The sequence below is a fragment of the Kogia breviceps genome, chromosome X (genome assembly GCF_026419965.1).
Source record: "Kogia breviceps isolate mKogBre1 chromosome X, mKogBre1 haplotype 1, whole genome shotgun sequence".
NCBI lineage: Eukaryota > Metazoa > Chordata > Mammalia > Artiodactyla > Physeteridae > Kogia > Kogia breviceps.
In genome coordinates this window covers 91,786,471-91,799,913 of record NC_081330.1, presented here as the reverse complement: position 1 = coordinate 91,799,913, position 13,443 = coordinate 91,786,471, and the positions used below count along the sequence as shown (strand labels likewise).

Sequence of the window (13,443 nt, the reverse complement as noted above, 5' to 3'; positions counted from 1 at the left end):
GTTCTCATGGCCACCTACTGCAACCTGGCCCTAAAATGGCCCAGTGCTCACTTCTGCTTAGAGAAATATTCTTTGCTCTTCTGGACATCAGGCTTGATGGTATCACTGCCAGGCTTCCAGCCAGCTGGGCACACTTCCCCATGTTTGTCAGTAAACTGGAAGGCCTGAACTAGTCTCAGTGTCTCAGTGTCTCATCCACAGAACGGCAAACAGGAAGGTCATTTATGGTGATCTGTCGAAGGATACCTTTATCATCAGTAATAAAAAGGCCCCTGAATGAGATGCCTTCATGGGTCTTTAAGACCGCATAGTCCTGAGCAATGGTGCGCTTGAGGTCTGATATCAAGAATGTTCATGGGTCCCAGTCCTCCTTGTTTCTTGGGTGTGTTGATCCATGCCAGGAGACAGAAGTGAGAATCCACAGAAGCACCAATCACTTGGCAGCTGAGTTTCTTAAATTCTTCTGCCCTATCTCTGAAAGCAATGATCTCTGTGGGGCACACAAAGGTGAAGTCAAGAGGGTAAAAAGAAGAACACAACATATTTTCCTTTGTAGTCAGATAAGCTGATATCTCTGAACTGACCATCTGGCATAACAGCAGTTGCTTTGAACTGGGGGGCATGGTGCCCAATTTTGGCATTTCCTGAAGACATATTGCTATCAGCTATTCTCACAGACAAACCACAGAAGACAGTCAGGAAAGAGACACGCCAAAATAAATTCTTTGTATCCTCAAAAAAAAAAAGTACTCTAGTGGAAAGATCCTCACCTCCCCCAGCTCAGCCATCAACTTGCTGTGGGGACCTCCTGTAAGGCATTTCATCTCTCTGGGCCTCAGTCTTCTCATATGTAAAACAGAGATGTTTTTCAGCAGTAACCAGCGTTTTAGAAGCTCCAGTTAGTCTGGGCTCAAAGAAAGGTAAAGAAAGAAAGGTATGAGGTAGTGTCTAAAATGCTAAGGTGACTTCAGCAAAAGTGCAATAGTAGTCCTAAGTCCTATTAGCTCAGAGTCCACAAGTCCTGGCCTTTTCTTCTACCCCCCTCTCCATCTTCCCTCTTGTCCCTGGTGTAAGGTTGTGTTTGGTTCTGAGACCTTCATTCCATCAATAAATAGGTATGGCGATGGAAGCCCCAAGATTCAGATTGCCTCATATCCTGTACTCAAGTATCCCTCACAACCATACCCCTCCACTTCTCATTTCCTTCCACTGCCTACACTTACCTGCCCTCTCTTCGGTAAGTGGTCCTCAGTGGGGGCGGGAGTGAGGATGGGGGTCCATATTGCTCCCTAGAAGGCATTTTGGGAAATATACAGTGGTACTTTTGGTTGTCACAACAACCGGGGGTGGGGTGGGCAGGGTTCAGGGTTGCTAAAGTCCTGCAGTGCACATGATGGTCTTATCTCATGTGACTTTTGAATGTCTGCTAGACATTCATGTAGGTGAAAAGACTGTTTACAATTATCCAAGCTTATAAGCCAACTCCATATTAAACAAAAACACCAAGTATTTTTATACAGTTTCAATTAACACTGAAGTTTTCAAAAATGCAACAATCATGTAAATCAAGGGAAGATTGTGTGCTGTTTTATTCAGAATTTTACCAAGAGTTGTTCATCATTTGGAAAACCACATTTTAACCAAAAGTAAGGTCCAGCTGCTCGCTGCTCAAAAGCTAATAAAGAGGCAAATTGGTGGAAAGGAAAATTTGCTTTATTTTGGATGCCGGCAACCCAGGAGGAGGGCGAACTCCTGTCCAAAGGCCGGCTACCCCCGACCCGCAACAACCAGTGTGCAAGAGCTTTTATAGACAGCGGGAGGGGGCTACATGCAGAAACAACAGTCAGCTCTGACAGTCCTCTTGAAATTGGTCATGCGGTGGTCTGACCAGCATCATCTTGATTGTTTTAAGTACAGTTAATCTTCAGTTCCAGGGTCAGTTTGTTCCCATTTCCTTGAGCCCAATTTTCAGAATCGTGGCCGCTTATGTCATGGTTACATTCTGGTCATCCTGTAGTTAACTCCTTCTACCTGGTGGGGGTTTCAATATCTACAAGATAGCTCACAGGTTATGGCTCAGAATATTATCTATAGCCCATGAAGAGGAACTAAAGGTCCTTTATTATGCTTAGTGACTATTATTATTTAGACTTGGACTGTTTTCCTTTGTTTCTGAATTTTCTCACTCTCTGATTAAATTTATTCTTTAATAAAAGTTTTTTCACAGACAAAAGGCAGGCAGAGGACATTGTGGGGAGGATCATAGGGTCCTGCTCCATTTCAACATCACTATGGCAATGTCACTTGTGGTATTTGAGTGAACAATACAGCACACCCGTATCAGTTAGTATTTTCAGGTGGAGGCCACTGACTTCATTATGTCTTCCAGTATAATCATGATTAAGCATTTAGATATTGAAATATGTTTTATTTTGTTAAAAATATAATTTTATGTCCTTAATATTACAGTTAGGACATTATGCTCATCTTTTCAAATTAGGTATATAGGTAAGTTACTTATCCACAAACTCCATTTCAGGAAAATAAAAGGGTATTACAAAATATTTGTTATAAAGTCATTATTGAGTTTGATGGTTGAGAATAACTATCTTAGAGATTCCTTTTTTAATATCCTCAATTCTTGTTCATGAGCCTGCCTCCTGGCTTCAAGTTGTCTATGCTTCACAGCTGACATCCTCTACTTTCATGCTTTACAATTCCCTCAAAATTCATGTATAGTTTGTGGTATTCAACCTTCAAGATGGCCCCTGATGGGGTAAGGGTGGGGAGGGATGAATTGGGAGATTGGGATTGACATGTACACACTACTATATATAAAACAGAAAACTAATAGGGACCTACAGTACAGCACAGGGAACTCTACTCAGTACTCTGTAATGGCCTATATGGGAAAAGAATCAATATTCTGTAATGATCTATATGGGGAAAGAATCTTAAAAAAAGTTGATATATGTATATGTATAACTGATTCACTTTGCTGTATACCCGAAACTAACACAATATTGTAAATCAACTATACTCCAATAAAAATTTTTAAAAAATAGATGGCCCCCAGTGATCCCTGCCTGCTGGTATTCATAACTTTGTGTAGTCCCCTCCCACACTGAATAAGGTTGACCTGTGTAATCAATAGTATATTGTGAAAATGATGAAATACTGTTAAGGCTAGGTCATAAATGACTTTACAGCTTCTGCCTGTCTCTCCCTCTTGGATCACTCTTCCTGGGGACAGCCTGCTGCCACATGATGACGACACTTAAGCGGCCCTATGGAGATGAGGAACTGAGGCCTCCTGCCAACAACCAGAACCTTGCCAGCCAGGTAAGTAAGTTATCTTGGTAATGAATCCTCCAGCCCCAGCCAAGTCTTCAGATGATGGCAAGCCCAGCTGACATCTTGACTACAATCTCAAGAAAGACCCCGAGTTATCAACAAGCTATTACCAGATTCACGACCAGTATCAACTGTGTGAGATAAATATTTATTGTTTTTTTTCTGATTTCAGAGCCTATGCCTTTTTTAAAAAACTTGGAGTATAGTTGATTTACATTGTTGTGTTAGTTTCAGAGGTACAGCACAGTGATTCATATATATATATATATATATAATATTAGTTATATATATATATATATTCTTTTTCAGATTCCTTTCCCTTATAGTTTATTACAAAATACTGAATATAGTTCCCTGTGCTATACAGTAGGTCCTTGTTGTTTATCTTATTTTATATATAGTTGTTATTTATTTTATATATAGTAGTGTGTATCTGCTAATTCCAACCTCCTAAATTATCTCTCCCCCTTTATTGTTATTTTAAGCCACTAAGTTTGGGGATATTTTGCCAGTGATGACTGACCTTTTTATTTTAATTGAAGTGTAGTTGATTTACAATGTTGTGTTAGTTTCAGGTGTACAGCAAAATTATTCATATATATATGTATATATACATGTATATATTCATTCTTTTTCATATTATTTTCCATTATAGGTTATTATAAGTTACTGAATATACTTCCCTGTGCTATACAGTGGGTCCTTGTTGTTTATCTATTTTATATATAGTAGTGTGTATCTGTTAATCCCAAACTCTTAGTTTATCCCTCCTCCCCCTTCCCCTTTGGTAACCATAAGATTGTTTTCTCTGTCCATGAGTCTGTTTCTGTTTTGTAAATAAGTTCCGTTTGTATTCTTCTTTAGGTTCCACAAGTAAGTGATATCATATGATATTTGTCTTTCTCTTTCTGACTGACTTCGCTTAGTATGATAATCTCTAGGTCCATCCATGTAGCTGCAAATGGCTTTATTTCATTCTTTTTATGGCCGAGTAATAATACATTGTATACATAAACCACATCTTCTTTATCCATTTGTCTGTCAGTGGACATTTAGGTTGTTTCTATGTCTTGGCTATTGTAAATAGTGCTGCTATGAACATAGGGGTGCATGTATCTTTTCGAATTATAGTTTTGTCTGGATATATGCCCAGAAGTGGGATTGCTGGATTGTATGGCAACTCTATTTTTAGTTTTCTCCATAGTGGCTGCACCAATGTACATTCCTACCAACAGTGTAGGAGGGTTTCCTTTTCTTCACACCCTCTCCAGCATTTTTTATTTGTAGACTTTTTAATGATAGCCATTCTGACCAGTGTGAGGTGATACCTCATTGTAGTTTTGATTTGCCTTTCTCTAATAATTACCAATGGTGGGCTTTGGTGGGCTTCCCTGGTGGCGCAGTGGTTGAGAGTCCGCCTGCCGATGCAGCGGACACTGGTTCGTGCCCGGGTCCGGGAAGATCCCACATGCCACGGAGTGGCTGGGCCCATGAGCCATGGCAGCTGAGACTGTGCGTCCGGAGCCTGTGCTCCGCAATGAGAGAGGCCACAACAGTGAGAGGCCCATGTACCTCAAAAAAAAAAAAAAAAAAAAAAAAGAATTACCAATGGTGAACATCTTTTCGTGTGCCCATTGCCCATCTGTATGTCTTCTTTGGAGAAATGTCTATTTAGATCTTCTGCCCATTTTTTGATTGGGTTGTTTGTTTTTTTAATATTGAGTTGTAGGAGCTGTTTGTATATTTTGGAAATTAAGCCCTTGTTGGTTGCATCATTTGTGAATATTTTCTCCCAGTCTGTAGGTTTTCTTTTCATTTTGTTTATGGTTTCCTTTGCTGTGCAAAGCTTATAAGTTTCATTAGGTCTCATTTGTTTATTTTTGCTTTTATTTCTTTTGCCTTGGGAGACTGATCTAAGAAAACATTGCTACAATTTATGTCAAAGAATGTTTTGTCTATGTTCTTTTCTAGGAATTTTATGGTGTCATGTCATATATTTAAATCTTTAAGCCATTTTGAGTTTATTTTTGTGTATGGTGTTAGGGAGTGTTCTAAGTTCATTGATTTACATGCAGCTAGGCGACTAACCTTTTTATGCCTTTCCTAAATTGTCAATGTCTCCTGAATAGAATATAAGCGCTAGAGGGCATAAACCTTGTCTGTTTTGTCCATTACTGTATCCCCCAAGTGTAGAACAATACCTGGCACATGGCAGCTGCCTTGGCACATAAGCAGCTGCCAAATATTAATTGAATGAATGAATTAACTTTGGCAAAAGAGATATAAATAATAAAAAGGGAAATATGACTATCATTATTTGTAAGCAATATTATAATTATCTACATAAAAAATCCAAGACAGTTAATCGAGAAACCATTAGAACCAATAAAATAATTTAGCAAAGTGGCAAAATACAAGCACAACATACAAAAGGCAATAATATTTTTATGCACCAACAATAATCTACTGGACATTGTAATAGATTTTAAAAAGATCCCAGTCACAACAACTCCCAGAACTATAAATTACCCAGGGGAAAAATCTAAAATAAATGTACAAAATCTAGATGAAAAAACCCAAAACTTTACAGATGGAAAAGGAAGAACATCTGAGTGAAGTGATAAATATGTTGTATTTCGCTATGGTAAAACTCAATATTGTAAAGATGTCAATGACCTATAAAAGTCTATAAATTTAATCCCAATCAAAGTCCTAGTGAAAAGTTTTACAGAACTCAACAAATTGATTCCAAAAATCACTTGGAAGAGAAAAAGTGCAAAAATATCTGAGACAATTTTGTAAAAAGAACAGTGGGTTGAGACTTACTTGCCCTATCAAATATCAAAACACACCATAGAGGGGTAGTAATTAAAATGATGTGGTAATGGAAGAAACACTGACAAATGAATCAATGGATCAGAATAAAAAGTCTAAAACAGATCCAACTGTATAAGGGAATTCAGTTTTTGACAAAGGAGAAAGGATAAAGTACTCAGTAAATGGTCTTAGGAACACTGGTTATCCACTTAAGAAAAATAAAGTTAGATCTTTACCTCACAACTTTCATAAAAGTAAATTTCATGTAGATTAAAGGCCTGAACATAAAGTATAAAATTATAAAAGGAAATATAGGGTAGGGTAGGCATAAAACATAGAGATACAGGTAAATAAATTTGATTGCATCAAAAGCACAAAACACCTCTAAGACAAAACAGGAAAACAAAAGTACCTCATAATGGTCAAGGGCCATAAGCTTACCTAATATTTGTTATTTTATGAGTTGAATATTAAAAATGATTTTGACAGATTGTGCTTTGTTTTGTGCTTTTGGGCAATGAAGAAGCTATCTTTGCCTTATGTTTCAAGACAGCAATGCCTCTTTATCTTGGGCTATTTATAGTATCTATTCTCATGGATAGAGAATGTTGTACAACAATTAATAAATAATTGTGGGGATTTTCAGAATGGCTGAGTGAGGAGCTTGGAAGACACACTCCCCCCCCAAAAAATCAATAATATAACTTGGAAAAATGATCAAAAACCCCTTGGGTTTTGGAAGTAACTGTTTGGTACCTGTAGAAGATGATGCCAAACAGTTATTTCGAGGAGCCATCAATGTAGAAGGCTCAGTAAATGATTCAGGTAGACTGCTTTTCCCTGCCATAATTCAGCATTTGATTATGCTTTCAATTTATTTTATTTTATTTTTTTTTGTATCCTTTCAATTTAGATTTTGCCTCTTTGTACTGCAGGCACAGGTCAGGGTACATTTATTGACTGTATTTATTGATACAGTCAATAAATGTATCCTATATAAATGAATTTTATACCAGCTCTATATTCTAGGGTAACGGGGGTGCTCAGAAAATAAATGCTGTCAGTTGGACAGAGCCAGTTTGGGATTTAGCCAACATAGGCAGGCTTATAATGCAGTTGTAGCACAAGGACACCAGAGAGGGAAGACTTTGACAGCTGGCCCTAATAAAATCCCATCATTCATTCAAAAAATGTCACCAAGTACCAATCACAAAGCACTGATGATGCAGAAATCAACAAGGCACCATTCTGCTCTCAAGGAGTTCAGTGCAATGTTGGGAGACACATAATATACACCTAATTTCAATTAATTGTGATCAGCACTGACACAAAGTGCAGTGGAAAGGAACCGTTAACGCTACCTGAAAGAGTGATAAAAAGCAAAAGGTCACATGGGGCTAGTGTTGGAAGGCCTGCCAATGTTGTGTCTGGTAATGTGATGTAATTCATTGAGGGCAATACCAGGTTGTTTAAATAAACAAGTACCTAAGGCACCAGCAAGGCAGGGCATCACAAAAAGTGGAACCAATTTTACATTATATATAAACCATGGAAAAATCAGAAATTTGTTAGATTTTGTTCTGTTTTATGATTTTAGTATCATTTAATTTTGGATTACATATGGGGTGGGAAGTGAGGGGGCGTAACTTTTTCTAAAATATATTGAAAAACAAATACACTAACATAAAAATGCATAAAACATAAATGTACAGCTAAAAGTTATTATAAAGTACATCTTGTGACCATCACCCTGGCAAGAAATAGAACGTAGCCAGTGGCATCCCAGGAGCACCATTTAGAATGGCCAACTGTCTTGGTTTGCCTTGAACTATTACAATTTTAGCACTGAAAGTCCTGAATCCCGGGAAACCCCTTCCTGGGATATCAAAAGTCTCAGTGTTCACTGGTGGGTGCTAAATATTGTTGAGGGGGGAGTATAAAACCTGTATGGTGGCCCCCAAAATAGGGGGTGAAAACAACACAGTTTTCAGTGTGAAACAAATATGGTATAGATTATCTGCCTTCTGCAGTTGTTGTAGCTGTTTTTTCCCCTGGATACTGATATTGACAACCATGATTTTGGTTTACAGTAATGGATCACTCATTATTGCACCACTCTGAATGAATAGTGGATGATTCATTGTTGCATCACTCTGAGTGATGCCACTTCAGTGTGCAACTTAAGTGTATTGTAATCATGAGCATTAACAGTCTTTGACTTTGCCTGTACTTTGTTGTGATTCGTATTGAAATTGTGCTAGTTTAACCTTTAACATTGTAAATATTGTCACCATGTGTCTTAGTCTGCTTAGGCGGCAGTAACAAATACCATAGACTGGGTGGCTTAAACAACAGAAATTTATTTCTCACAATTCTGGAGCCTAGGAAGTCCAAGATCAAGATGTTGGCAGGTTGAGTTTCTTTGGATGCCTCTCTCCTGGCTTGTAGATTGCTGCCTTCTCGCTGTGTCCTCACATGGTCTTTCCACCACTTAGCGTGCACTCCTTGTATCTCCCTGTGTGTCCAAATTTCCTCTTCTTATAAGGACACAGTCAGATTGGATCAGGGCCCACCCTAACAACCTTAAATCACCTCTTTAAAGGCCCTATCTCCAAATAGAGCCACATTCTTTGATACTGGGGGTTGGGGCTTCAACATATGAATTTGAGAGGGACACAGTTCAGCCCAGAACACCATGTTCTGTAAGAATGCAGATAATGAAGATGAGAACCATTACAATACCAATACTAGCATCACCGAAAAAGAAGGCTAAACTACTGTGTTATTTTAGACAGATGAAGACCATATACAACTGAATTAGGGAGGTAAATAACCCAAACAGGACCTATTACACAATATAAAGAATTTGGGATTGGGCATGGTGAAGAACGGTACGTGAAAGCACATATAGAGACTGAATCTTACAAGTCCTGGATGAGACTGGCAAGTACTTCGAAATCAATCAAAAATCTCCACAAAAGATGCCATTGCTTCGTTGAAAATAACAGCCACTGAATTAGCTTGGGCATACCACACAAATGAACATGCATTATCATGTTATTCCTTTGATTACTCTATGAAACTGACTAAAGTTACATATCCTGATTACGAGGTTACAAATCTAGGCAAACAAAAGGGAGAAATTTTGATAGCAGATATGTAGGTCCCTTATAGCATAGATCTGATTCTGTTATATCTTACCAATGATCATACCTTTTACAGTGTGTCAAATGATGAGTCTGATCTCAGCAAGAAAAACTTAGTTATTAGATACTTCAATTTTTTTAAAAAAGGTAGAGTTTCATATTGCTTTCTTGATACCTATGAAGATGTTAATGAAACCACAGAAAGCAGAACAATACAAACTAGATTTTGCTCATCTATCTGCATATTCAGCAGACAGTACACACATAAATTTTGAAAATTCCATTCAGTCTATAAATGTACTAAAGAAAATGAAAATATTTTGCCCGTTAAATGTCCTGCACATCTTGTACACAATGCTGCTTAAAAGGAGTGTGTTTTGCTTACCTGTGAAATTAGAGCTTTGATAATGAAAGTTTGGGGACATTTTCAATTTCTTCAAAACATGCAGAAGCACATAATGAGATTTCTTAGTTTATAGAAATGGAAGAAGACAGCATCCTTAGACATGAGCCTACAAGATGCCTGTCATTATTGCTGGCCATAGAAAAGGTGCTAAAATGTCAGCCTGTCATAAAATCATAATTTCAAAGTGTAGGACAAGAACTATGTCCTTTTCTAATTTAGAAAGATATTGAGAATGTGAATGGAGAAAAGGATTATAATAAAACATAAATTTATCTGCTGTTTCTCTGAAAATATCCGAAGATCTTTGAAGAGGTCACATGAAGCCTAGAAAAGGGTGAACCCCCTGTACCCGAGCTGTTTGATGTTATGTGTACATTGCAATAAAAATTCATATGGAAAAAAAGACTCATTTTTTTGAAATAACTTTTAAAAAGTTCCCCAAAGGGGCAGCCACATTAAACAGGACTTTCTCAATTTCTTTAATAAAACTATAACTTATCTGGAATCCAACTTCAGTTTCACAAGTTCAAATTACCTCGTGCTTTAGAACCATTTTTCCTGAGAAAGAGAAGTTTATGACATCTAATTTGTTTCAGAGGATTTAAAAATTATAGGCATGTTACACGTGAATAGTCCATATATGAATTTAAAGATGCAAAAGACTTGATTGACAAATAGCTGATTTCCCAAAAACAATATTTTTTTAGTCCTTATGCTCCAGAAGTCTTAATTCAGCTTTGACCTAGAGTGTGAGGGTGGAGGGTGAAGTGTGTACTAAAATTTGGCTGGCTGGTAATCTCAGGAGGCAAGTTTATACCTCTGTCTAGGGAGAGTCCTAGTTGTGAGGGGGAAAAAACCAGGATATGGGAATCATTTGTTATAGACTTGGGTTCAATTACTCTCCATCTGAGCTAACCTCTGAACTTTGGTTGACTCCATTCTTACAGTAGTCAAAGGCAGATTCCCTACCTCCTTCTAAGAGTAGTAAAGAGGGCTCAGAAATGGAGAGGAATGTGGCGCTGGGAAAACAAGGTCACTGTTCTCCCTTGTTCTTGATCTCTTCCTTCTGAAAATTATTTCTTCTGCTTTGGGAATCACTAGATATTATTCAACAAATCTGGAGCGGAGTCAGAGGTTTCTTCACTCCTTAGAAATCAAAGTTCTCGGGACTTCCCTGCAGTCGAGTGGCTAAAGCTCTGCACTCCCAGTGCAGGGGACCTGGGTTCGATCCCTAGTCTGGGAACTAGATTCCATGTGCCGCAACTAAAAGATCCCACATGCAGCAACGAACATCCTGCATGCCTCAACTAAGACCTGGCACAGCCAAATAAATAAATAAATAAAGGTCAAAGTTCTCATTGGGCAGGGAGCCAAGTGTTTCAAGTGTTTGTGTTTGTTGATTTGTAAGGGGTGGGAGGGATGAGGTAGCTGGAGTTGGTGATTAATGAAGACCTAGTTTCTTTCTTTGGAGAGTACTCAGGTCAGCTTGTAGGAAAGTAGGTTTGTTTCCTGGGTTCTGCCTACAGGAGGGAAATAAGTTCCCTCTTCAGAGGAAACCAACAACCCCCAGGAACCAGGAGTCAAAACATGGCTCAGGGTCCAAGCAGGAAGCCCCTCTCTGTTGGCAGTTCTTCCCTCTAAGCCATTGTACTCTGATTTCACAGAACAACTTTTCTATCCTGCTGTCCAGGAATTTTTTCCTCAGCTGTCTGTTGCAGACTGTGAAGTGAAGAGGGCACTGTAGGAGAAGTCAGGAGACTGAGCTTTTCATGCACTCACTCACTCCCTCTTACTTCAACCCTACCCATTTCCTTGCCTTGCTAAGAGATATATCTGCAAAATGGGACTGATGATACATTACTGGGTTGTTGAGAGGATTAACCACGAGTGTAGTGAAGTGCCCACGCCCCAGATTCTCAGTGCCTATCAGCTCTATGGGAATCAAGAGTTGCCAGGCCTAGGCCCTTGAAAGCCAAGGCTTTTGCCCTCTTTCCATCCACAATGAAAATAACAGTAAACACATCATTTTACATATTTTAACACATGTTAGTCCCCACAACAACCTTATGAGTTAGGAGCTGTTATCCTCATTTATGGAACTCGAGACTCAGAGAGGTGAAGTAACTTTCTTAGAGTCACACAACTAGTAAGTGATGGAGTTGCTATTTGGACCCAGGTAGTCTGACTGCAGTGTCTGTTCCCTGGGAGGCTCCCAGGCTGAAAGTACCTTTTGCTCTTGCCCATATCTGCAGAGTTCATTCCCAGGATGTGACAGTACCTACTGTTCCCTGCTCAGGGATGGGAGCATACAGACCACCCGAAGGTCCCACTTTGCCTGCTCTGGTCCTTTCTGAGCAAAACAAACAAGCTTAGCCCCACTCTCACCACTGTCTATCCATGTGACCACAATTAAGCCAAGATTTGGATCTCAGACCTGCCCAAATTTGCATTTGGGTGATAGGGAAGGAACCTCAGAAACCCAGGTCCTTTAGGAGTGAAGTACAGAGGGAGTGAGGTTATGGCTGGGGCTAATGAGCCCCAAGAATGTGGAGATTAACCTCTGCTGGTACCAGACCCTCCCCAGGGGTGCCAGTGGTCCACCCTCTAGGGCTCCCAGCTTCCCTCACCTGGGAAATGGGCATGGCAAAAGAGACAGGTGAGTGGTGGAGACATCCTGCAGCACCAAATGGGCTTTGGTTGCTCTGGTGAATCCTAAGGACTTACATGACTTTGCCCCCATCCCCCACCAGGCCTGAGCTGCCTCTTCCTGGCCCTTGGCAGTGGAGCCTGCAGGCAGATGAGTCTTTGCTGTGGGACCCATAATACTGCTAGCAGCCAGCCACCATAAGGTGGGGCAGGGGCACCCCAGCCGGGAGGGGTGTGGGGCAGGCTACAGTTTGAAAGGGGCCCTGGGGGCTGCCTAGGAACCATCAAACCACACAATAGCATTGAGGAGTGTTTGTCTCCTTTGACTGTCTACTCATAGGGAAGCAGACAGGGAAAATGTATGGGAGTTGGGGTGGGGGACTAGTGTCGAAGAGTCTCTCCTTGACCAAACTTTAGTCAGGCTCCAACTATCTTCTCAACTAGGCCCTGACTTTTGAGCTTCTGTGTTCCTCTCTGCATTGTCCAATTTTAGCAAGACTCCTACGTCTCTTTAACCAGAATGTCCCCCCCCAATCTGATCACCCTCAATATTTGATCGAATTCCTCATCTTTTACCATCCCCTAGGTGATGTCTGATCACCCCAACTGCCTTCAGTTAGAATCCTGTTAGGTCAGTTTAGCCAGAATACCCCCTTACCCCTGCTGCTTCCTCTTAGTAGTCTTTCATACACTGATATACCCACCCTAAACCTGTTCCTTGATTACAAAGCCTTACCCTTCCTTGTTGTATTCCAAGTTAAGCCCCATCTCTTTCCCCATGGTAAACCCCATTGTAGTACTCCCCCAGATAAAGTCTGCCTTGCTGTCTTTCACAAGTGTCATGAATAATATTTTTGTGAACACTGGCGTGATTGTTCCAAGACAAGGAGCTGAAATTACCAAGCACAGAGTGAGGCTTTCCTCAGAAAGGGCATCATTTAGTGAAGTTTGTGTATGGTCAAATAATTTTTAACAACTACCTGGAGTAGCATTGCTAGCCTGCTAGCTAGATGTAGCCAGCTCCCCTTGGCCTAGGATCCCCTCCACGGCTGCCAGACTTCTAGAAAATCCAGA

At 39.8% G+C, this 13,443-nt stretch overlaps 1 pseudogene; it reads right to left on the bottom strand.

The window, feature by feature from the left end:
• Nucleotides 1–654, bottom strand: LOC131747746 (peroxiredoxin-1 pseudogene; annotated as a pseudogene).
• Between the last annotated feature and the right edge of the window lie 12,789 nt (nt 655–13,443).